Source organism: Nasonia vitripennis (genome assembly GCF_009193385.2).
Source record: "Nasonia vitripennis strain AsymCx chromosome 1 unlocalized genomic scaffold, Nvit_psr_1.1 chr1_random0004, whole genome shotgun sequence".
NCBI classification, from domain to species: Eukaryota; Metazoa; Arthropoda; class Insecta; order Hymenoptera; family Pteromalidae; genus Nasonia; species Nasonia vitripennis.
In genome coordinates, this window is record NW_022279590.1 from 51678 (window position 1) to 77818 (window position 26141).

The following is a 26141-nucleotide window of genomic DNA, read 5'->3' on the forward strand; positions in this document are numbered from 1 at the left end:
GTTCTAGATGTTGACGGTGCCATTATATACGCAGGACTGGTAAATCAGTCTCACCTACGTTTCTTTTTATATTACGTGGAATATAGACATATTGATGCTTGTCATCAGGAAAAATGCATGTGCGCACTCTACATGATTCAGGAGTACTTTGTTTTAAATCTAACAGTAAATAACCGTGAGGAACCGACGTGGCATCGAAATAAGCTTCTTGTAAGAATTTCGAATTTTCAGGATAAACTTGACGCGCCATATGCTGGATTTGAGCACGATCTCGTGGATTTTTAAAAATAACAATATAGTTAGCATTTAACGAAATATCTCTTTGTTTCGGTCCTTGATGAAATAAATTCTGTGAGATTAAAATACATGATAAATTTCGATGATGAGAACCTTTTGTAAAAAGATCACAAATCGTATTGTTGGAAGATTCGCGCATAAGGTCGTCAATAACTATTAATTTCGGTCTAGAATCCGACACAAAATCCTCATCCTGTGGAAGGCCTTCATGAAATTCGACGTCCTTACCGTATTCTAAGTAACCGTCTTGCCATTCTGAATAGTAAAGCATTTTATGGGCAAAAGGTGTGTCTGACATGACATCTATATTCCGAAAAAATCGTTTAACAAAGTGCGTCTTTCCGCAGCCTGTCGGGCCACATATCATAGAGGTCCAAGGGTGTTTCCATGGTAGACTCATTTTTATTTTTCAGAAAAAGCTTATTTGTCGAGCAGGTCACGCACGCGCTCCGTGTACACGACAAGCTATTATTTAGCTAATATACAAGTTCACTCCGAGGCCGCTACTCTAGCAATGACCGCTATCGTTTAGCTTCTTTCACTTTATAAGCTTGTTAGCGTATGTAATATTAATAATGTAATTCATAAGGTAAGCTATTGAATTTAGAAATAATTTACACATTAGAATTATTTAAAATTATTATTTATTAAATTTAGCAAATACACAAAATATTACATTTTAATAACGATGTTTCTTCGAAAAAGGCATTATTATTTTTTCATATGATAAATCACCACAAGTTCTATACATATATCTTAATTTTTTTTGATACGTGTATTGGACAGTAGGGATTATCTGTAAAACCATATATTTTTTCAACGTTGAAACCATAAAGTCGATTGACGTTACATCATCTATCTCGATCATTTTTAATAAATGACTAATATGTCTATTTTTGAATGAAAAAATACAATAACGTTTATCAAGAATTTCATCGTCCACCATGAAACTACAGTTGTGTATTATATACCGACATTGAAATGAAAACAAATGTTTAGTAAATTGTGAAAAGTATTTCAAGTTTTTTAACATATCAACGTATTTTTCCTTATTCTCTTTTTTCTTTAGTAAAAGTGTATGTACAATACGATGCCATGCCAGCCCTTCCAATGATTGTTTATATTCAGGAAAGAAGCGACAGTTAGATACGCTACAGTTTATGCAGAATTTTTCCTCCAGGTTAATTTTTTTAGGTACTGGAAATAAGAATAAAACAAACACATTAAGACAAAAATAAAGTGCTAACTCTTTAAACTTTATTCAATTTTATTAAACATTAAAAATAATAATCTAAACTAAGTTTTGGGTCTCCTTTTCGATGATTACAAAAATACTATCATTATCACTATTAACGTGTATAGGACATCTATGGTTATCTGTACATACTCCAATATCATATTTGTTATCTATAGTAAATTGAATAGATAGTACATCACAGTAAATGATCCATCGTAATAAATCGGTGACTTTGGCGTTGTTTGAGTAAGTACAAAAATATTCATAGTCTACTATTGTAACTCTTCGAGGACAATCATCGGTAATGCAAAATTTACTATTACATATAATACACCACTCACACTTGCTTTGATATTTGACTTGGGCACTAAACTTTACATTGCAGACCTTCGCAAATACACTTAATTCATCTAAATATTTTTTATAATAATTATTTTTCTCCAACTTTAACCTAAGTAAATAACCTATAGCCTGTCTCCAGGCTATACCCTCCAAACTCTGCTTGAATGTAGGGAAATAATGACACGTCGGTACGTTACAAGTAGCAGTGCTCTCTGAATTTAAAGCTAAAACAAAATTTTTTTTAAATTAACATTATGTATATAACGAATAAAATAAATTTGTACATTCTTTAAAATGATTTCCGTATATTTCGACTTTTATTACAATTTTAGTTGATTTATATTTCTAAGCAAAATATTTACAATATATACATTTTATAAATATTTCTTAAATTTTATTTACAATAAAAAGTTTATTAAACTTAATTATTTATACGTCTTTTTTTAAATCCATAAGGACTTGATGAATTAACGCTATTTGAGCGTCTTTTCATGCTGTTTAATTTACATGTTTTTGACTCGTTACATGTAACGACATCATGCATCGCCGTACGCCTGATTGAAGTAAAATTATGCACAATTCTATCACCCTTATTTAAAACTAAAGATTTTATTTTTTCATGGTTAATTTTACTATTTGTTGAATAATTTAAACTAATACCCTTAACTTTACACACCTCATGCGTGGAACCATCGGTTTTTTTAACTTTATACGAATAAAATTTGGGTCCTGCTGTAACGAATGACTCGATATAACTTTTCACACCATAACTTTCAAGCTCATCAGTCATATCACCTAAGAAACATCCTGTAGGTACCTTGTACTCTCCAGGGGTATTTTTATTTAAGTATATACAGGAGTCATTGTCATAATACAGCACTCTCCTACCAAGTTTTTCTAAATAAGAGTATAGTTTTAACCTAGCCTGAGCCGTAGTATAAGCGGCTATACTAACGTTTGTTACAGATGATGGTTTATAATTATCGTCTGTGTAAGCCCAGTTGATATAAAAAGTTTCCTGATTGACATGTAATACATTTTTCAAGGTTCTATCAGATGACTGTAAAATTTCCATAAGCTTAACCTGATCCTTTATAATTTCTGTAACGCCCATATTTTCTCGCTGGCCAAACTTACCCCAAAATGAATTTAAACAAAGTTTAGCTAAAAATCTTAAGCCAGGATTTTTAGCTATTTTTTCTTTATCTAATTTTATACCCTCTTTTCGCTCATATTCTGAAATATAGTTCTCACGTGATTGCGCGTCGTTACAGTCACTGGGGTATCCAGAAGCTTGCTGTTTTAATTTTAAAAAAGTATTTATATAATCAACAAACAGACCCGATTCATTCTTCTCTGGATTATACTGTTTAACTTTGTACTGCCATATTTCATATATGGCAGTAATTTTATAACCTAAACTAACGGCTTTTTTCAACTCCTCCGATACCCAAGTGCCTGTAAGCTCTCTATCTTTTAAACACTCGTGGTTACAATCCTCCTGCTCTAAATTCTCGCAGCATGTTCTACAAAGCGGAAACATTAGACGTTTGTGCATTCGCACAGGTAGTACAGGAAGAAATAAATCACGTGGAGGCAGAATTCGATATTTTACTAACCCCTCGACCCTACTTAAACAGTTATTATCCCCGGTTAATTGCCTACACTCGTCCCCCACAAAAATGTCAGGGTGGCCTATAGGAAATTTACCTGTTTTACAAATGTAAGGGTAAAGCGAACATATATCGACATAATCGATTGTTTCACCTTCCTTTACTTCTGCCAAATTTACGGTATTCTCCGTTCGACCACCATAAAAGGCATCGCGAGGATTCAAAGTGTCCGACCATAACAGAGGGTGATTGTCAATATATCTCTTTATGTCAGTTGGAAAATTACTTTTTATTTTTTTGAAATCACAACCCCAAATTTCAGTTAATATATACCCAGCCTTTACTATTCGAGCCGACATATTTAAAGTTCGCGTATATTTTTCTTCGAAATTCGTACCATGTACAGATTTTAAGCGTTCGGTACCCTTATAACATGAAGTACAACCATGATAAAAACACCCATGATATTGAAAAACGTATCGATCACCGGTGACCGATTCATAGTAACCGTCAACCAAAATGTTTTCGGTGAGCCTAACCTCAGCTCCTTTACCAGCCTGTTGAATGTCGAATCCTGTCTCCTTCTCTTTGAAAAGCAACCATTCTAAAGATTCTTTAGAATGAGTATTTTTCTTCCTGTAACCACCAGGCGGTATTATGCCTATTTCGTCACGTTTGAGAAAGTTTTTACGAAAAACTTTCGAGCAAGCACTAGCAATTGTCGATGCTTCAACAAACGGACATGTACCACCTACTTCTACAAAACTTTTTCTAAACGCTGAACAAGCTTTTCTAAGAATGTCAACATCGGTTTTACAATATTTTAAAATTTCAGTTTGAAATTTGAAAACGTAATTAGATTCTCGCATCTCTTTATGCCACGATTGAAATTTTTCTCTCTCGTGAACACCCATGGAGTCTGGAGAGAAAAACTTCTCGTCAGGTATAGTACCTTCGTAGTTATAATATTCTTTTTTATTAAATAAATGCGGAAACGTACCTTTAATCAGATCATCGGAAAAACCAAAAGCTTTTGGTAAGTCAGATAATTTCATATGAAAATAATTTAAGCTGTCAACAAATTTGAGCCCTTCACCTATAGTCATAAGCATGATACTAGTACCATTCATTATAACTTTAGGTGTAATGTTTGTTTTTTCAACAAAGTATTTTAATATAAATTGAGCGTCAAAGCTCTTACTATTGTGTGCTATACACACAATTTGTTTTATATTTTTTGGTTTTGACGCTTCTGCATTTATTATATATTCACTAAATAGTTTTACGGTGTTGGTGCCTTTGAACACAATAGTTACACCACCGCCACAAAACTTGCATTCTTGATTCATATTTGAATCAATACATTTTTCACAGCATAACTGCGCTACACCTAAATTTACATTATGTTTAAAATAAGTTTTACTGAGACCTTCGAACTCTTCCTCTTGGGTAGTTTCAAAGTCATAAAAAAGAAAAGCATGCGCTGGTTTTTCTATGGCTTTGCTATCTACCGTATTCTCAACATTTTTTTTAATTTTATTTCGTACAATCGGTACATAACACAAATGATTATACGGTCTTACGCATGTGCAAGTGGGACAGTATGATTTACCGCATTCATGAGCGTTCTGTTCAACGGATATGATATTATTACAAGTGTTGCACCTTTTCACGGCAGCGCAGATGCTGATATTTTTATTAAATGAGTTTATTTTTAAATGTCTATTGTAACACGTTTCACCGTAAAAATTAAGTGAGCAATCGTGACATTTTATTATTTCGGTATTTTTCGGGCACATAGGTGTAGTCATACACCGGTCACACGTATACGCGCATTTGTGCGTTGATTTACGATTTAATTTTTTGTTACAAAAGGGACAGTAATATCTACAAGCTGTTAAACCAGTTAAGCTGGTTATAACGTCAAAGTGACCTACCTCATTATCTATTTGCTTATATAGTATGTTTAAAAAACGTTTTGGAGTTATATTTTCAGATTTTACGTATTTATAACCATGAAAAAATATTGAGTCACCAGTACCTAATTGCTCTAACGTGTATATGTTAATTATAGTCTCACCTAATTTTAAAAAATCCTGAAATTTTTTTATTTCGGGCAACCCACAACCAAGTGTTTCATTAATGTCAGCACCTGCGTTTCTACACAACTCTTCAGCTTTTTCCAGCTGAAATTTCAATTTGCTTTTTCGTATCCGTTCCCACTCGCTCTTCACGATAGGCGAATCCTGCTCCTGTTTTGCACAGTGCGCTAAGGCTACGACTAACGCGCGCGGTAGACATTTAGCGTCTTTATTAACTATGCTAATTACGGATTTTGATTTTATAATATCATAATTTGTTAGGGATCCTCTACCTGTAGGCGGTGTGATGCTAATTATTCTAATACATAACGTGTCATCAACTTTCAATTCACGCGAACTCTGAGTGATAAGATCTATCATCCTCCAGAGATCGTTGAATGGGTAGTCGGTCAACAATCTAAAATTATGTAACGGTCCGTTTGGTAGAAAATTACTAGATATTGTGATTCCTACGCAATCAGTGGACGCACAATTTTCAGTTATATAACGAAATAAATTCCGCATACATCTCTGTAAATCATCCGGTCTATCGCTAACTAAAAAATCTTCATTTATTTTTAAATTAACTTCCCTAGCATTAGTCTTAAATCTAGGATAGTAATCTATACTATCCGAAACTACAGCAAAGTACTCACTATTTTCCGGGACGGCTGGTTCAGATGCTCCTGGAAGGTCTGCAGCTGTTGGCGCGGAAACCCCCGCTGCTGCGGCCTCTTGAAGCTCTGCTGCTACCTCTTGAACCTCAGCTGCTGCGGCCTCCTGCAGCTCCGCTGAGGTCACCTCAGGGTGATCTGCTGCGTTTCTTTCACTTAGTGAAAAGTTTTCCTCAGCTGCTATGGCTGCTTCTTCCAATAGCGCGTCCGGAATCTCCATAGACTCTTCATCCAGGTTCTCCACTGTACGTATTTTTTCGTACTCATTGAAGCAGCCACTCAAATCACTGGTCCAGCCACTGCCTAGAATTGAGCCGCCCTCACTAGAGTCACTATAATCACCTATGCTATTCACACATTCTTCTTGATTTTGACGATGATGATTAAAACTTGCGTCGTCAAACTCTTCCAAAACCATCAATTCGGCGTCCCGATGGTCCTCGTCATTTAAACCGAATGACACGTCTCCAGGTAGCTCTGCATTCACAGCGTCGAGAGCATCATTCTCGCGTTGTAGACCTAAAATAAGTAATAATATTAAAGTCGCAGTTTTAACTAATATATTACGACTTTTAATAATAAATATTTACCCTCTCTCAGTCGAAGTAAATGACCCATCAAGGCTCTTACTTCAGGTGCGTTTTCGGTTCCTCGTCCTCTAAGCACTATAGACACGGTTTCTAAAGAGTCTAAATCCTCTTTAAACACCCTGTGTCTATGTAAGACACCGATACACACCGTGCTTTGCGTCTGGATAAATTCCCGGAACAACCTTCTCACATCCCTGACAGCATCCCTCAGCACCGTGATCAGGGTGCGGTTGGTCCGTTCTCCGCCACGAGGTTGATAGGCTCTCATATAGAGTTTCACTTCGTGAAGTTCATCCCGAAACCTACGTATTTCTTGAATACACCCGCTGTCACCTCTAGCGTGGAGGAATGCCACGTCCAGGGCATCCTTGAAGATTTTGAACAAAGACTCCGTCTTGAAATCCATTTTGTACACTCAAGAAGTTCTCTGTGACTTAGATAGCTGCACAACACACTAGACACTGTGCACAATCCGCACTTGTAGACAGTAAGTTTGGAACACACCCGCTGTCACCTCTAGCGTGGAGGAATGCCACGTCCAGGGCATCCTTGAAGATTTTGAACAAAGACTCCGTCTTGAAATCCATTTTGTACACTCAAGAAGTTCTCTGTGACTTAGATAGCTGCACACTTGACACTGTGCACAATCCGCACTTGTAGACAGTAAGTTTGGAATAGTAAACTAAACTACTCCTTAGGACCTTATATACCGATAGTTTCCCCACTCTGAACCTCCTGACGATACCGTTCTTTAATAACAGCGGACCATCCTTAGCCATACGTATATCCACGAAAATTATTTTATTATATGTAGGCACTTTAATGCACCTGTAATAAAATAATTTTGAAGGATACTTTTCGGGCTACAAAGTGAATCTTTGGAAATTCAGACGTACGTTTGGCTGGGGCTGGAGAGCGCTGAACCGACCCGAGACCCTTAATGACCTACCGAAGTGACCGTTTAGGGAGTTTAATGGTCTACAACGTCGCGCTGTGTATGAGTCGTTAATGACGTGCTTAGGACGGACACAGGCTACCCATGTATGATATTGCGACTGATGATCTAATAATAATAAAGTCATTTAGACAACCGATTCCTAACTAAAAGAACGATAACGACGCATCGTCATTACTGAGGCTGCGTTTGAACGACTGAGTTTATGAGACATTTTAAATGCATCAGTGAAGCGTCGCTGTCCGATACTATCAGCCGTAGTGGGGCGACGGTATAGCGTACTATCTAGGTAATTATATTTAAACACAAATTTCACCATACTCTAGTCATTAGAGTTATTATTCATACCCGCTCTTTTCTCTTTCCCTCTCTTGTATAAACACGTATACTACCCTTTCACGCAAACGAATTTAAAGGATGGCTGTGACAGTCTTTGAGTAATCAAGTTGCTACGGCATTAAGTAACAGACGTACGTTTTCACATCAGTTTTCACAGTAGTATTACAAGTTTTGTTTAAAACATGAACAACACTCGTTTGTCAAGAGATACAAAGCGCATCGCAATGGCATCTTATAATTCACGAGAAGATGCTCTGCAATATTTACTATATTCAAGAGTTTATCCATTAAACACATCGTGTCCTAAAAAAATTATCGTTGGTCTTAAGCCCCAAAGCAATAACGATTTTACTTGTATTGTAAAAATAATTAATCAAACATTTTTTGGTATAAATTTCACAACCGACACATGGACTACGTTCAAACTACATTTTGCTAAAATTAATAGCTATTTTAGTGACGAAGTACAGAATAATCCAGCAGCTTTTGACAAGATCTCGTTCAACGGAATTACACTGAGCTTTACAACTTCATATGGGACCAAAGCTATATTACTGGATAAAATCGAGGAGAAGACCACCACTAGCTACACATCAATAATCACTAATGAACGTGTAGAATATGAAGTGAGCAATAAGAAAAAAGCGTACTCTCCTGCAATTGTTCTACAGAAGACGACTTTTGAGGGCATTGTTAATATGCTTGAGTGTATCGACTATACGATTGAGGCATGTGTCAAAATAGCCTCTGCAGTGTCACAGTGCAGTAACGATATTATAAATAATGTTTACAAAAAATTTATTGAAAATACCGTACTCCCTCAAACTAAATCCTATGTCAAACAGTATTTACGCTCGAAAAATACTGAAATTAAAAATGCAATATCAACTAACTTTGACGACAATTTTAATAAAAATTATTTTGACGTAATTTTTAGTGAACTGCTAACACTACATTGTAATATAATATCAGAAACTGTAATTGAAAAAATTACGACACCTAAGTGAATATTATTATTGTGAATTATTATTCCATAAATATTGAAAATACAGCACATGATTTATATATATATATATATATATATATATATATATATATATATATATATATACATAAAATAAAAACCTGTTTTTCCTTATTTACAGAAACTGAACATATATCCTACACCTATTATTTATTTAGTTTTACGTAATTATTATTGATATTTATTATTATTATAATAATTATTATTATTATTATTATATTCATATGAGCGTGTATAGACGCTCTCGAGCAGGCGCTCGCGTGCACACACACACATATGCCTGAATGTGGAGATGTGTGTACACATATGCATACATACGGACGTGTACACATATGTATGCATACGTACGGATGTGTACACATATGTATGCATACGTACGGACGTGTACACATATGTATGCATACGTACGTGCATGTACACATATGTATGCATACGTGTTAGAAGGTACAGAAATCTACCTCACCAACACATAGTTAAAAGGACGCCACATGTACACGATGCATTGACAGCTGCTGAAGGGAGGGGGTATCTCCCACAGACGCTACAGCCACGCTATATCGCTGGCTAGAGGGGAGATGTACACAAACCAACCACTCTGTCCACCATATTGGACCTAACCTTGTACGAGCGTCAGCTGTTCCCTACAACGGCGGCCATCTTTGTCCCCATCCTTGTACGCCGACTGAGGCTCTTACCTCCCCTCTTTGGCCGCCATCTTGTCCCTATCCTTGCACATATACTACTCCTGCTTGAACGATAGCACAGAGCGATCTGTTCCTATGGTGAGCGCGTCAACGCTCGTGGCTCGCACTGTTCTCGGTTCGCGCTACTGCGTGAATCAAAACAGTGGTAGATATACACAAAATATGAATTGCTGAAATACTTTTATAACAACAGGTTTTTTGTATGATATATATAAGAATAAAAATGCCAACAACAGACTGAGAGTTAACTCACATAAACTCATAAATCAGCAACACATCGCACACACTGAATATATTATTAATAACAATCTTAACCTGACTGAGAAGTTTCTTAAGCAAAACAACAACATATTTTTCACAAAGGAAGTCATAGGTTACTGTTGCAATCGATTATGACTCCTATATAAACAAAGTAGAGAATTCTCTCAAAAACGAGAAATACTTCCTCCCAATTCGTCATGTTAAGCGTGAGCAGCGCCCCTGGTGGATTTGAAGGCGAAGCTTCCTTGATCCCCCTAAAGGCCGTTTGAATTGTAGAAAAAATTATTCATTCATTCATGACGAATTATTTACTGTTTTTGTAATAAATAATAGGCACAAAATGAAACTTAGTAAGTGTCGAGTGCCAAATTGTGCAAGAAATTCATCGGACATTGGTATAGCTCTACATAGAATTCCAAAAAATCCTGATATTAGGAAACAATGGATCGAAAGCTGTAACCTAACCAAAACAGTTATTGGAAGCAAAACATTTATCTGCAGTGATCACTTCAAAAAAAGGGATCATTTAATCAATCAAGTAAGCAACATTATTATTGTATAATTTGTAATATATTTTTGTACATTAGTTTTTAGGCATGCCCGCAGCAAGTTATAAACTGAATTTACTCGTACAAATAATGTTATATCATTGTATTTGCATTTTGGAGCAAGATAAACATTGCAACTCGGTTTTTATTACAGAAAGGCTTGGTGGTAGAAGAATGAATTTGAAAAAAACAGCTGTTCCCTCAATAACAATAAGAGAGCATTTATTCCAAACATCTAAAAATCATCCAATGTAAAGAGGTACCTATATATTATTGATCGTTGTAAAGCATAAAGAGGTTAGCAAATTGGATTCTATATAATTTACTCTATTTTTAGTATGCCCACAAATAATACAAGATGTAATATTGATGCCGAGGAACGTAATGCATTACCAACAGTGGAATCAAACAACCTTGAAGATAGAGAGACGCCATCAGAACAAAATTTATTGTTTACAGATTCAGAACAACCAGAAGATTGTGAGGAATGTACCGTCAGTAATAAAATTGAAGGTACTGCTGAAGATACTGCACAGGATTCTATGAGTGAAAATGAAGTATTATTAGAAATCCAAAATGCTTCAGTGGATAATGATCGTGTTAGAGAATTAGTGATGGAACGAGCAAAAGAAATGTGTACTGATGCTGACCCTGTTAAAGAAAAAAAAATTTATTATCTTTAATAAGAAATGATGAGGACCTTATTGCATTTACGCGAGTTTCTTTTGAATTGCTGGATAGTTCAACAAAAGGAATTTCAATTTGTGAACAGCGACAAAAAAGTTCAATAACCCATTATAGGAAAGAATTGTTCTGTGCTTATGCAAACTACGTTTAAATTTGTAATTTAGATGTTTGGCTGTTCTTTTTGGACTAACACGGCAGAGTTGTTCTTATAATTTTTTTTATATGGTGCAGCTAATGTCAGAAGTTCTAAAAGATTTTGTGTACTGGCCAACAAAAGAAAAAATCTTAAATAGTATGCCACTGTGTTTCAAAAACTTTAAGTTTAAGTTTTTTGAGTAATGCATATGGTGGCTGAGCATCAGACAAGGCTATTTTCAACCAGTCTGGCATTTTAAATAAACTGGAACCGACAAGACATGCCATAATGGTTGATAAGGGCTTTGATGTCGAACTAGAATGTATGCAAAATTACATACAATTAATAATGCCTCCAAAATTGGAAAAAAAAGAACAATTAAGTTCTGAAGAAGCTTTATTGACAAACAGTATTGCAGCTGCTCGAGTCCACGTTGAGAGATCTATTCAGCGCTTCAAAATGATTCATATCGTCAAACATAAAATATCGTGGACATTGATATCTGCAGAGTTGTTGCTGCATTAGTAAATTTAAAAAATCCCTTGTTTGCGGACAATAAGTTTTAAGTGCTGTAAACTGTTTGTGCGTGTCAATCAAATTTTTGTATGAAATTGTGATTTTTTAAAAATAAATCGTACAGTTTACTTCTCATAAATGACTTTATTTATATCACCATCAAATGTTTCAAAGACTTCAAATTATATACTAAAGAACAAGTATTCATTTACTTAACATATTGTACTTGTAGTACTTTATATAATCGACTAACTACTTATTTGTTATATCTTTCATAACTACTCATTGACCTGCACCTTCCTTTACATTAATCACTTGCCTTAACATGTACTTAAAATATACAAACTGTAAGTTTCGTACATAAGCCTTTGTCAAATCTTGATCATAACTTACTTTAATGACTGAACAACTGTCATAGAAAGATGAATAGACAATAAAATCCCAGTTTTTTATATTTGTTATAAACATTCCTAATTGCACTTGGCAATAGTATGCGCGCTTTTGTTTTACGAAATATACTCCATCTACGCAGACTATCCATTTACACAAGGGAATCACTTCCATCACAGTTGTCTTTTTTCCTTCGACTGGACACTTTATTTCTATTATAGTTTTGTTATCTAATACAATCCCATCTGGGCTGTAAACAAGCCAAGAAATGTTAGGGTTTACTAGTAAGCCTGATTGCGTTACTTTCTGACCATACTTCTTTTCATAACATTCTCTTACTTTCTTTTCACATTTAATTCCATGTGCAGTACTAGCAGATCCTTGAAAATTGTCATTCAAGTGTTTCATAATCTTGGTATCCCAGTCAGGTAAATTATTATTTAAGTATGTAATAAATTTGTAAGCTGAGCTGGCTGTAATTCTTTTTTTTTCTCTCGTAAAGCCACTTTTCACCTCTTTGATTAATAGTATCACAACATAAAGCAATCGCACTATTCAAATTTATTGAACTTCCTTAAAATAAAAACTTTTTTCCTCTTCAGGTAGACCATTTAAGGTGATGAACGTTCTTTCACCAGTTGGATCACAACATGCATATAAACGTGTATGTTCAGTCACTGTCGAGTATATTACTGTATTTAAAATCTATTTGAACTCTTCTTGCTGAATAAGTGTCATTTCATTATTAGAAGTACTCGCATCACAGTGTATCTGATTTGTATTATCACTTTTCTTATATCCCATTTTGATCTTATTGAACAAACAACCAGGGTTTCCTACAATATTAATTTTTATAAAATGTAATTACAGTATTTACACATAATAACATAACATGTAACATTTATTATAGGTACCATTTGATATAATTTGACATGCCTCTTGACGCTGTTCATTTGAAATTGGAGAGATCTTGTATTTGCACTGTTTTGATTGACCATCGCATGCAAAGTCTTTGATAGGAACTGTCTCATACAGTGCTTCTACATTTTTCTTTAATTTGCCCCATTCTTGTCGAACATCAGTACATGTTGCCACTTCAAATTCATGTTTCTTTGTCCTACAAAAAATATTTTCACACTCATAGTCTCTGTCGGAGTACATATTTGCTGATTAAACATACCTAGTTATGTGAATTAAAACAGCGATAGAATGTTTACAGGTTCCTGACAATCCTCCCTTACATGAACAGGTGTCAGATAATGTTCTGACTTCATTCTCTACATTAATTTCAACTTTCACTTCATGTGGAGCATCATAAATCCCACTTGATTTTACAACTAAACACAATATTTTCACTTGATTTTCTGTATTTGAAGTTATTCCACAATACAGTATGTGGGAGGCATCGAGAACATTTTCACCTTCAATGTACTTTCGTGTACCTTCACCTCCATAATTCAACAAATCAGTTAAATTAATAAAAAAAGCCTTTTCTTTTGACATTGTGAAATTTCAATGTTTACATTTCGATTTCGACCGATTCAAACAGCCGTTTGGGGAATCAAGGAAGCTTCGCCTTCAAATCCGCCAGGGGCGCTGCTCACGCTTAACATGACGAATTAAAAATAACTCCATGAAAAGAATTTAAAACAGAATATCTAATCTTAAAAAAAATGGGAAGCTGAGGAGTTTTTAGCTGTGGGTACATGTAATAGAATCTCAAGCAAATTAGATAATACAAGCGTTCTAAAGGCATACGGCCTTATACAAATCCATAAATGAATGAAATGACAACACTAATATTTTAGAACATTACAATTTATTCTTTTGCGATGTGATATGATTGTCTAGTAAAATATCAAAGGAGCTCATTCTTTAACAAGGTATTTAACTCAGATTTTATCCATTTCTGATAAATCTGATGATCGGATCCATTCTGTAAAAAATTTTGATTACAAAAAATAGCTGAATAATTTAGTAATATCTTACTTTAATTGTTTTAGTAATTTTTTTTAACAACAAATATAAAATCACCATAATCTTTACTTTATCTGATCTTCTAAATGCTTCTAACTGTCTACTTCTAATCTTCTGAAATTTCTAAATTCTTTTTAACACTTCTAAAATTGCTGCTCCAGTAACAATGGCTAGCTCCTTACAAGGGATTTCATTTTGTAAAGACCGTACTTAGGGTTCAGTGCGGGCTGCGCAGTTCGTACAAATAATTATTTTAATCAGTAGAAACTAGCCGTTGGCTCGTGAGCCTTTCTGTTCTGAGCGTATTAGTGAATGGGGGTTAGCGAATTTAGATAATTTAGAATTAGTAGTAATATAGTGAATCAAGATGCCACGGACAAGGTAAGGTAGTCGTGACGCGTTAGATATGCGTGGACTCGTTGGAGACGTCCACAGTCACGCTGTATGAATGTGCGGACTCCGTCGCAGTAGCGTAAGGTGGAGGTATGGAATCCACCCGCAGTCCTTGGTTGCCAGTGATAGGCTTAGCAATATGTCTGCGGCTCTTGCCTTTCCGATGTCGCTTTTATTGACGCTTGATATAGTTTTAGAAGGGTTAGGGTAGTGCTATTTTATAAACTAGCTCGTAGGTAGTGCTATTTTATAACCAGCTCGCTTCGCTCGCCAACCCCCATTTGTAAATTTGAGTATTTCTGATATATTTTGATATGTTGTTATATATATTGTTATATTGTTTCCTGTATATTAATAGTTTCAAAAAATAGAGAAATTCCATTAGATTATGATCTTTGTGTCTATCCAAAAATTTCTCTAAAAAAAGTAGGTCCAACTTCTATTCTGAATAAATTATCTTTTCAAATAGATCGAATGATTTTCCCTATAATGTTTCCTTACGGAGATATAAGCTGGAATACTATATCTAAACAAAAGCAAAATAACGATAAAAATGTATCTCCATTACAATATTACTTGTATCGATTAGCTTATAGGCGTATGTCAAAATTTAGCCCTATTCATATTGCGGAAGATTAACTCAATAGTATATTATTCAATAATAATATAAATTTTAAAAATAACGAAAGATTAGGTAATTTGTTTCATCATAGTTAAATCAAAAATTCGCATTACATTGTCTTTATATCACAAACAAATCCAGTGTCTGTCTGTACTTGAACCAGAAAAAAGTATTTGGATATATTCTTCAGGTCCATCAAAAGGTGAGTAAAATTTCAAAATGGTGTAGTATTCAAGTATATGGTAATCATTTAATTAACTTTTAGAATTAGAATAATTTCCAATTCCTTTTAAAATAAGTACATCCATAGTATCATAAATGTATCATGAATTGTCGTACAACAGCAAATAATCTATTTTTTATTTTCATTTTCATCAGGTATTCCTGCACTAATTTATTGGTTTAAGTGATTTGCAGCATGCATTTTTTCACCTCTTTTTTAAACAAATGTCACAACGACAGTGACGAATTGATGTAGAAACTATAAAATTTTAATACATAACAAAATCACGTCAATGTTCTCGCCAGTAATAAATAACTATATGCATAGATAACTTTTTTGATAATATAAAAATTTTATGTTGCTCACTAGATAATAATGAGACATTATATTTTTCTATTTGTTTACTACAATTTTAGCGTCTTTATTTTTATGATAATCAGTGATTGAATAATCAATTTAACTTGGCGGAAAAAATTTAGCAAAATTAAAATTCGAAAAAATTAAAGAATGAATGGCAAAAATTAAAAACTGAAATTAAACAATTTCTAAAACGAAAATGTTGAATTGAAATATTAGTAAATATAAAATAACAAGAGTTTAGAGTATTTTTGTTTTAAATTTAGAATTAAATATTCATTTTTTATATATATATATATATGTTTAACAATAAATAACTTTTTTTTTTTAATTATTTATATATTTACACTTAATTATTTAAATATTTTATATATTAATATATATATATATATATATATATATATATATATATATATATAATATATATATATATATATATATATATATATATATATATATATATATATATATATATATATATATACTAGTAACGACAAATTATAAAATCAAATTTATTAATTATAAATTTAGCATAATTTGAATAAATAATGTCAAAATCATTAAAATTTTTAAATTTATAATTTTATTTATTTAATTTATTACTCTCATTGTTGAAGAGGGGCTATCCTACATCAGAATTTTTCTCCTGTAATTTAATTAAATATATTAATATTAAAAATATTATTAAATTTTCTTTTTTATTATTGTAAAATTTATTATTCAAATTAATCCGTTCTTTCTTTCCCTTAAAATCACGGTCTTGGCTTTGTGATCGAAATCGAAGGTATTTTCAGAGTGATGCAGAGACTTGACGTTGAGAGTGTACGCGTTTGCTCGATCGCGGTGGTAGTCCGTAAAATGATCGAAATTAGTAGGATTAAATTTGACACGAGTTTCATAATTTCGTAAATCTACTCGTAGGTTTTGATGGAATAACATTTAATACTACTGGTCAATCCGCTAAATCTGATCACCCCTTCGATTTGTGATCGAAATCGAAGGTGTTTTCAGAGTGAGTATTAGTCTTATTATTATTTAATTATAATTCAATAAATTAAAATAATTTATTAAAGTTATATATATATATGTGCTAAATTATAATTATAATTAATAATTTTCTAAATTATTAAAAAAAAATTAAAATTTAATTTAATATATGTATATTAATAGGCGTTGTTTGGGGGGGGGCTTTAAATAATAAATTTTTTATATATAAAAAGATAGACTAAATTTTCAAAAGTCGTTAGATTGATTCATAATCTTAAAATATAAATTTTAAATATTCTTTTTATAAAAATTTTAGTTTAATTTATAACTTTTTTTTTTACAAAAAAGAAATAATTTATATTGAATTAAATTTTAATAAATTTAAATTTAGTTTAATAATTAATTATTAATTTTATTTATATATAATTTTAAAAATAAAGTTATATTTTAAATAAATATATTATTTTGTTTAATAAAAAAAATTAAAAATTTAAGAAATTATTATTTAGAAATTTTATTAAATATAGGTGATTCTTGTGCCAGCGGTTATACAATGATATATAAATTAATTATATTAATTTATTATTATAATAATAATTTATTAATATTAATAATTATAATTTTTAGATTAAATAAAAATTATTTATATTATTAATAAAATTAATTAATTTAAATTAGTTAAATATTACAAGAAACTAGGATTAGATACCCTATTATTAATATTCAATTTATAGTAATTAATTATTAAATTTAATAAATTCTAATTTAAAAATTTTGACGGTATTATAATCTATATAGAGGAACTTGTAACATAATTGATATTCCACGATAGGATAAATTTAATATATTTAATATTTTTGTATGTTCGTTATAAAAAAATTTATTAATAACTTGAATTTTTAAATTTTATTAATATAAATTATTTCAGATCAATATGAAACTATATATTATAAGTTTTATGAGTTACAATTTAACAAATAATAGATATAATTAATTTTTAAATAATTTAATTAAAATGGATTTAATAGTAATAAATAAAAATAATTATTTATGAATTTAGTTTTATAATATGTACATATTGCCCGTCACTTCTAGAAATAGGATAAGTCGTAACAAAGTAAGTATACTGGAAAGTGTACTTAGTAAAATAAATAGGAATATAGTTAATTTATAATATTTATTTTGCTAATAAAAGTTATTTTTTTTAAATTATTCTTAATATTAAATTAATTTATACAGGGTGAGTCATTTTAATCTTTAATCTCAATTATCTCGTTGGCAAAGCATGCCAGCGAAAAAAGTTTCGGGTAAAAGTTTTAGGATTTTTCCCTGGCTATCTGATGATGACCTTGACAATGTTATTGAGCATGACCTTCAAGGTCATTTGAAGGTCAAGTCGATTTTTTCAAATAGAAACCCCTACTTTTGGCACCAGAAATGGAAAGAGCGGGAAATTTTACGTTCGAACGTGTGATTTTGGAAACAAATCATCTTTTGTGCGGAACTTACCTTTGACATCAGCCGAACCCAGGATGCACCATCGAGGAAGTTGTCAAAAGGATTTAGCATCCCATTTTTTGTTTTTTCCCTTTTTGTTATTTTTTTGGTATTTTTATGGAATGTTAACTGGAGTTAACCATTGATTAATTGTTCGAAATTACCGCCGTTTTGTTGGATGCAAAGATCAAGTCGAGCTCTGAATTGTCTTATGGTTCTAAGTAGAACATCTCGAGGGATTGCTGCACAAGCTGTACGAATGCGTTCGATCATATTATCTCGCGTTGTTGGCCGTTGAGCATAAGCAACATTCTTAAGATACCCCCATAAGTAAAAATCGGGAGGGGTTAAATCAGGTGAACGAGGGGGCCAGGCAACTGGGCCACCTCGCCCAATCCACCTGCCATTGTAGCGGGTGTTTAAATAATCACGAACAATGCGTGCATAATGTGGTGGTGCTCCATCTAATTGGATCCACATTCTTAGCTTTGTGGCTAGGTCTACATTTTCTAGTAATTCAGGTAAAATATCTCGAAGTAATCTCAAAAAGTTTACCCCATTCACGTTCTCTTCAAAGAAATAAGGACCAATCAAATAGCCATTGATGATTCCACACCAGACCATAACACTCCAGCGGTGTTGATTGTCTATGGGCCTGAACCAATGAGGATTTTCATCTGACCAATAATGGCAATTATGTCTATTCAATTCTCCAGTGTTTCTGAATGTTGATTCATCTGAAAAAAGAACGTGCCTGAAACAGTCTTGATATTGTTGAATCATTCGTATTGCCCATCGACAAAAACGTACTCGCAAAATCATATCATTTGGAGTTAACTGTTGTGTTAATGTTATGTGATAAGGATGATATCTTCTCGCTCTCAATATTCGGGATGCTGTTGATTGAGGTATACCTATTTCTCTTTCTATTTGTCGAGTACTAATGTGAGGATCAAGATGAATAATCGCTAGAATGGTAATAACACGAGGATCGTTTTCGTCGTATTCATGATGACGGCGTTGACGAACAAAAGCTCCATTTCGAGCTCTCTGAGTTAAGGTTTGAATAGTAACATTACTTGGGTGTCTCCTATTGGGATAGCGTTCAGCATAAAGTCTGGCAGCTGCTGCATAATTATTTCGACTTTCTCCCAAAATCATGATCATATCAACGATTTCGTTGGGACCATAATCAGCCATGATCAAAATCAAAATAATTTGTTACAGACCAGTAAACAGGGAAACAGATTTTTTTCAATAATAATTATCGATTTACAAGAAGTAAAAAACACGATTAAGCTTTTCTGCACTAATTTGCTATCTACATAACTGTTAAGAGTAGTTCACTCTCAAAAATTGACACTAATACAAAATAATGGAATGACTTTGAAAATTTTTGAAAACTGAAAAAATTACGAAAAATTTAGAAAATATTGAAAATTTCTGGAAATATTGAAAATTTTTTCATTTTTGAACGCATGTCACTCTCTTTTCATTTATGGGGTAAAAGTAGGGGTTTCCATTTCAAAAAATCAACTTGACCTTGAAATGCCCTTGAATATCCTGTTTAACGACAGGGTCAAGATGACCATTCGTCAGCCGGGGAGAAAACTGAAAACTTTTGTGGGTAACATTTTCTCCTTGAATGCATTCGAGTTCAGCTAACCAGTTGTACTGTTATCGGCATGACCAATGACCTTGACCATTAATTCAAGGTCAAGGCAAGGTCATATTCAAACGTAAAATTTCCCGCTCTTTCCATTTCTGGTGCCAAAAGTAGGGGTTTCTATTTGAAAAAATCGACTTGACCTTCAAATGACCTTGAAGGTCACGCTCAATGACATTGTCAAGGTCATCATCTGATAGCCAGGGAAAAATCCTAAAACTTTTATCCGAAACTTTTTTCGTTGGCATGCTTTGCCAACGAGATAATTGAGATTAAAGATTAAAATGACTCACCCTGTATATATATATATATATATATGTGTGTGTGTCTATTTAAAATTAACAGTACTCCTACAATGTGTTTACATTTTTTACTGTTTCAAAATATTTTGTGGATCTTGTTTAATTCCACAATGTCCACATAATAATATGTGATTAGAATTAACAATTCTGCTTTCTTCTTCAAAAGGTCTCGTACCCCCATTGATATAGGATATTAATTCAAAAATGTCTACTATTGAAACCATATTACGCTACATAATATTTTAGTTCTTAACTTATATTTCTTTAAACTAGTAAAATCATGTTTAAACCTGCCTCCAAAGATCACATGATATGGTATAACTTTCAGAGCCGATGACACCCTCTTGCGGTGCACTATAATTACAGCGCCATCTACCTGTTTTATGATTCTAACACTCAATCGAAGTAGTTTAATTAACATGACACCAACATCTATATTATATTGCGTTTTCTCTAAATTAATTCGTTTCATTATCAGATCTCGATGTACGGAACATTTCAAAAATTATGACCATTACCACGACGGATATTTCGCAATTTTTCATTTATCGTTTATAGTGATGTAATAGTCTTGACGTCAAATTAAGTTCTTTTTTCTGATGTTTAGTCCATTTCCTGGCGAGGAGAATCACATGATGTATCACGTAACTATTTAGCGTGATTTCTCGCGTGAGATATCACATTAAAAATTACGTCAGAAATCACTTGAAGTATTTGTTCTAATTAAAATAAATTATTTTGTTTTTACTAAATAATTGTGAAAAATATATTTGTTGATGCTAATCCAAATAAATTGACTGCAAATCGTTTACCTTTTTCTTTATCTTTTTATTTAATTTCAATTATTTTTTTAATCTAGAAATTTCTTTAATTTTACCAATAATTTTTTTATCGAAATATTATTATTATTTAAATTATATAAATATACTAATTATTATAATTATTTTATTAATAGGTTTATATATAGAATGAAAAGAAGGAGCCTTAAAGTGATTTAAATAAGTTTAATAATTTATTTAAAAATATTAAATTGCAAATTTAAAAATATTAATTTTACTAGTTTAAACTTGTAAAAATGAAGCTAAATTTTTAGCTTTTAATTTCGACTTAATAATATAATAATATAAATTTATTCATTTATATATATATATATATATATATATATATATATATATATATATATATATATATATAATAATAATAAAGATAATAATAATATTATATAATTTATTCTATCAAAATAATCCTTTTATTTCAGGCACTTTATTAATATAATTAAAAAAAAATTATAAATATTAATGAATTATTATTGTTATGTTTTTTTATCCCAATAGTTATACTTACTAATATATTAGAGTTTATTTTACCTTCTTGATTTTCAATATGAATAATCATAGAAATTAATATAATTAGATTTATTAGTTTAATTATTTTTGATAAAAATATTATAAAAGAATCTTTTATAAATTATTTTTGTGCTAGAGATAGTAGTTTCTGCGTAACTGGCTGTAAGTAAAATTTGACCTGCTCAATTAAAAAATTCGCATGAGCCTTGATGTGAAAATATGAACGAAAACAGTTAAATCAGAATCATCTAGGTTACATATTTCTAGGTAGCATAGGAAGTGGCAGTGTCATATTTTAGTTGTCTAGTAGCCTTTTACAATTCAAAGAGCATTGTATAATGATAGACTTAAACTTACTTACTCGGATACTGAACTTTTCTTTAAATTCACCTCTCAAACCTCACCGTGGGCGACTTTGGGCACAGAGACACAGTATATCTTCAAACTCTTTATTCTTTTAATTGAACTTCTCACTGATATTAAAAAAAAACTAAATAATATTCACACACTTTATTACTACTTCAAATAGGGTTAGGGTGCCACTTTTCAATACACATGTTGTAATACTACACACTCTTGGTAATGATTAATTTTTACTAAAATTTCTTGCTAGTTATATTACATATATTTTATCTGTTATCAAGGTTTCCACATTTCATTTTAAACACCTTAAGCATTTCTACCAGGGTTATGAGTTATGACTGTTTTGAGGGTTATGAATTTAAAGCGCGGTTCGGATCTCGTTGCCTAGGCAAGCAGCCAACAACCAATCAGAATCACGTATTAAATGCTTTACAACAAATGACATCATTTTTTTAAGAAAGAGAATTGCATGAAGAGTTTCATAAGTTATTGGAGTTTTGTTATCATTGAATTTAAAATGTTTTTTTAAATGTCATTATTTTTATACTGACGCTAGATCTAGATTTTATGCTTTATTCTTGACTATTTGGTATATGTTTTACAATATCTAAAAAATTTGTCAAGTTTTCAGAAAGTAGAAAATTTACTTTTTTCTAAAGCATAGACGTTGATTCCTTATTTACTCATCAAAATAAATCTTCCTCGTTATGAATCATAATTAATCTTAACGAATATAATAAAACACACATTATTCAAATAATGATGAAATAGGATTTATTGCTAATTCTGAATATGATGACAAAACATATACTTTAAATTACTTAGGCAAAATGGATCAAGAGTGTGAATTTTGCAATGCTAAACACTTTTTATCAGAATCCCCAGTTGATAATATAGCAATTGCTGTCATGAAAGAAAAGTTGTAATAAAAGATAAATTTCAATATCCGATTTGTTTGTTGCAGTTGAATAATCGCAAATCACAAGAAAGTAAACAATTTATGCGATTAATACGAAATTATAATAATGCTTTAGCTTTTGCCAGTTTTGGGGCTAAACTAAATATTGTTCTTGGCCATGAAGTTAAGGAAGAAGAGTTAAAACGTGCTCGAAATGCCAATGAATAACTTAGAGAAGTTAAAATGTTTATTACACGGCAAAATTATTCTAATAATCAAACCTTTGAACTTCCATCATGTAAGTTGCAGTAGCTTTTGTAGGTGAGGAAGGAGAACCTCTATTTAATCGTGATTTTTGTATTGATTCTAAAATTCAAAACCTGAAATATTCCAATAATAAGTAAATATGTTGATCCTATGACATATCCTTTAATTTTTCCTTTCGGACAAGGAGGATGGCAACCTAATTATGAAAGTGAAATTAAAAATAAAACCCAAGTTACAGCGTTGCTATATTATTTCTTTCTTTTAAGTGTACGAAATGAATGTAATCCTTGTTTAAATTTAGGTGAATTAATTCAACAATTTACAGTCGATTTATAGTGTAAAATTAAAGAAACGAGATTATTTTGTATTAGAAATCAGCAAGCAAAATTAAGTTTTTTATCTTAAAGTAGCTGCATTCTGGAATGAATTACAAAAAAAAATTTTTGTAAATTAGTGGTTACATTTATGTAATTGAATTTCAAAAGTGAGGATTACCTCATATGCATGCACTACTATATTTAGATTTTAAAGATAAATTTTATAGTTCTGATCAAATTGACAATATTATTAGCGCTAAAATACCAGATGGAAGTAATTATCCTATTTTGTGTGGTCCTTTTAAACAACATATGATTCATGGACCATGTGAAATTTAGAATAAAAATTCACCATGTATGTATAAATCAAAATTTATATGTTAACTAAAAAGTTTCCTAAACCAGGGGTCTGACTCTACTTCGTCTTCCAGTCGTCTCCAACACCGTCGTTTCGTGCTGTTGATCGTCTGTCTGAGTAGTCGTCTCGCGAGCTTGTATTCCCGCGAGATAGCCTCTCTTTCGTCCGGGTCCCGTTCCCTTCCCGCTAGTCTGCGGAGTCGGAGGCATTCTTTTCTGATTTCGGTAATTTCCTGCGTCCACCAGTAGTTCTGCCTTCTGTCCTGTCTGTATCGTTTCCGTGGCATCGCGGCCTCTATCTAATTATATGTTGCTTTATCTAGAGTACGTCAAAAAAATAATTTAAAAATATTATTAGCAGAAGATTCAGTAATAACAGAAAACCAAGATGATAAAATTAATTATTTAAATAAATGTTTTAATGATAATCTAATAATTTATATTAAAAATGTTGTTTATCGTGAAACTTGAATTAGTCAATTTTTAACTAATTTTATATTACGTATCTTCTAGTATTCTCGATAATTAATATTTTATTTATTTATATACGTTAATACTGAACAATAATTTAATTTTTCTATACATTATAAAATTTTTAATATGGTTATGTATAAGTATGTTCTGCCTAACAATTAAACAATAGGCATCAAAGCAATAAAAACAGCAGAAACCAATTTTATTGCCATTAGTAATGCTTGTATATTATCATTTTCATATAATAAATTAATTAAGTAGCAAAGTATAATTATTTAATTATAAAAGTTTTATATTGTAAGCATCAAACAAATAAAATAGCAGCAACCAATTTCATTGCGGTTGGTAGCGTTTGTGCATTATAATTTAATAATATTTAATAAATTAAATAATAAAGTTATTTAAATATTATTAAATTTACAGCACAAAACTACTTTTTAAATTAATTTAAAACTGCTTCTAAATCTTAAATTTAGTAGCACTCTTTTTATTATATTTACAAATTCATGGTATAGAATATGTATATAAAAATTCAAAAATAAACCATGTGTATAATATAAATTTTGAAATTTGAATTTATTAATGAGAACTAAGATGTGTGATTCGTAAATAAACTACTGATTCGTAAATAAAACTGTAAATTTACTACAAATTTAGTCAAATATTCATTCCAAAATAGTAAAATTACAATTTTGTGTAGTAATTTTACAACTTTCAAAATATGTTCCATAATTTCCTACTCTGTGTTAGGGTAGTAATGAATTTACTGAACTAACAAAGTAACGTTGTGTGATTATGCGGATGATAGCTTACTCTCCCATATGGGGGAGATCAGTACTTCGCACTGATTGTCGCGGCGAAGCCGAATGCGTGATAATCAAACACCAAGGAAGATTAAATTATTAACGAGAACGACTTACTTGTGTTTGTTGACGGGGATGACCCAAAGGTTGACGATCAAAACTCTCAAATCAAATAATCTCTTAGACTCAATTATTTCAAAAATTCCTTTATTTGTTTCTGGAGACTTCAAATAACTTTCAAATGGAATAAGCTTGAAGAAAGCGTCATGGCTTTCTCCCACGCAGGGTCATTACTGCTCCTCCGCACTTCAGTTTAGCCGCGCTCTCTTTCTTACTCATTAGGCCTTATGGGCCTAAGTACGGTCAACGGCTAAACTGCAGCGTCGACTGTGCACGCGCGCTTTCAGCCGAGGGAGGAGAAGTTTGTTTTGGTTTAGGGTTACTTCTTGCGCTCGTTAAGCGTAGAAGTTTCTGGATTTTTCCTGCTCTCTTTGTTTCATTTAATTTAATATTTCTGAACATTCATCCAGTAACTTCGTCACTTAACACTCTGAGTATAGAACAAAATCTCTTTTTACCGGGTACTTCACATTATTGGACAATAAATAAGTTGCTTTAATAAGTAAATAATTTTAAATAATTTTAATAATTAATAAATTGTAATATAACAATAGCAGCGACCAATTTTATTTTATGGTAGCGCTAATATAAAATCTACAATAGATAATATATTATAAAAATTAATAAATGAAAATATCAATAACCAAAATAATAGCAATTTAATTTTGATACAATTATGTGCTTTCAATGTTAGAATTCATTAAGCATTTTAACAGATTAATTAATTGAATAAACTTTACTAAATTATATTATCTTTAACATTTACTTTTTTAGAATA

At 31.7% G+C, this 26141-nt stretch overlaps 1 protein-coding gene across 1 annotated transcript in view; it reads left to right on the forward strand.

The window, feature by feature from the left end:
- Positions 1 to 26141, forward strand: part of LOC100680504 — a 272326-nt gene that overhangs the window by 47199 nt on the left and 198986 nt on the right. The window lies entirely within an intron of this gene.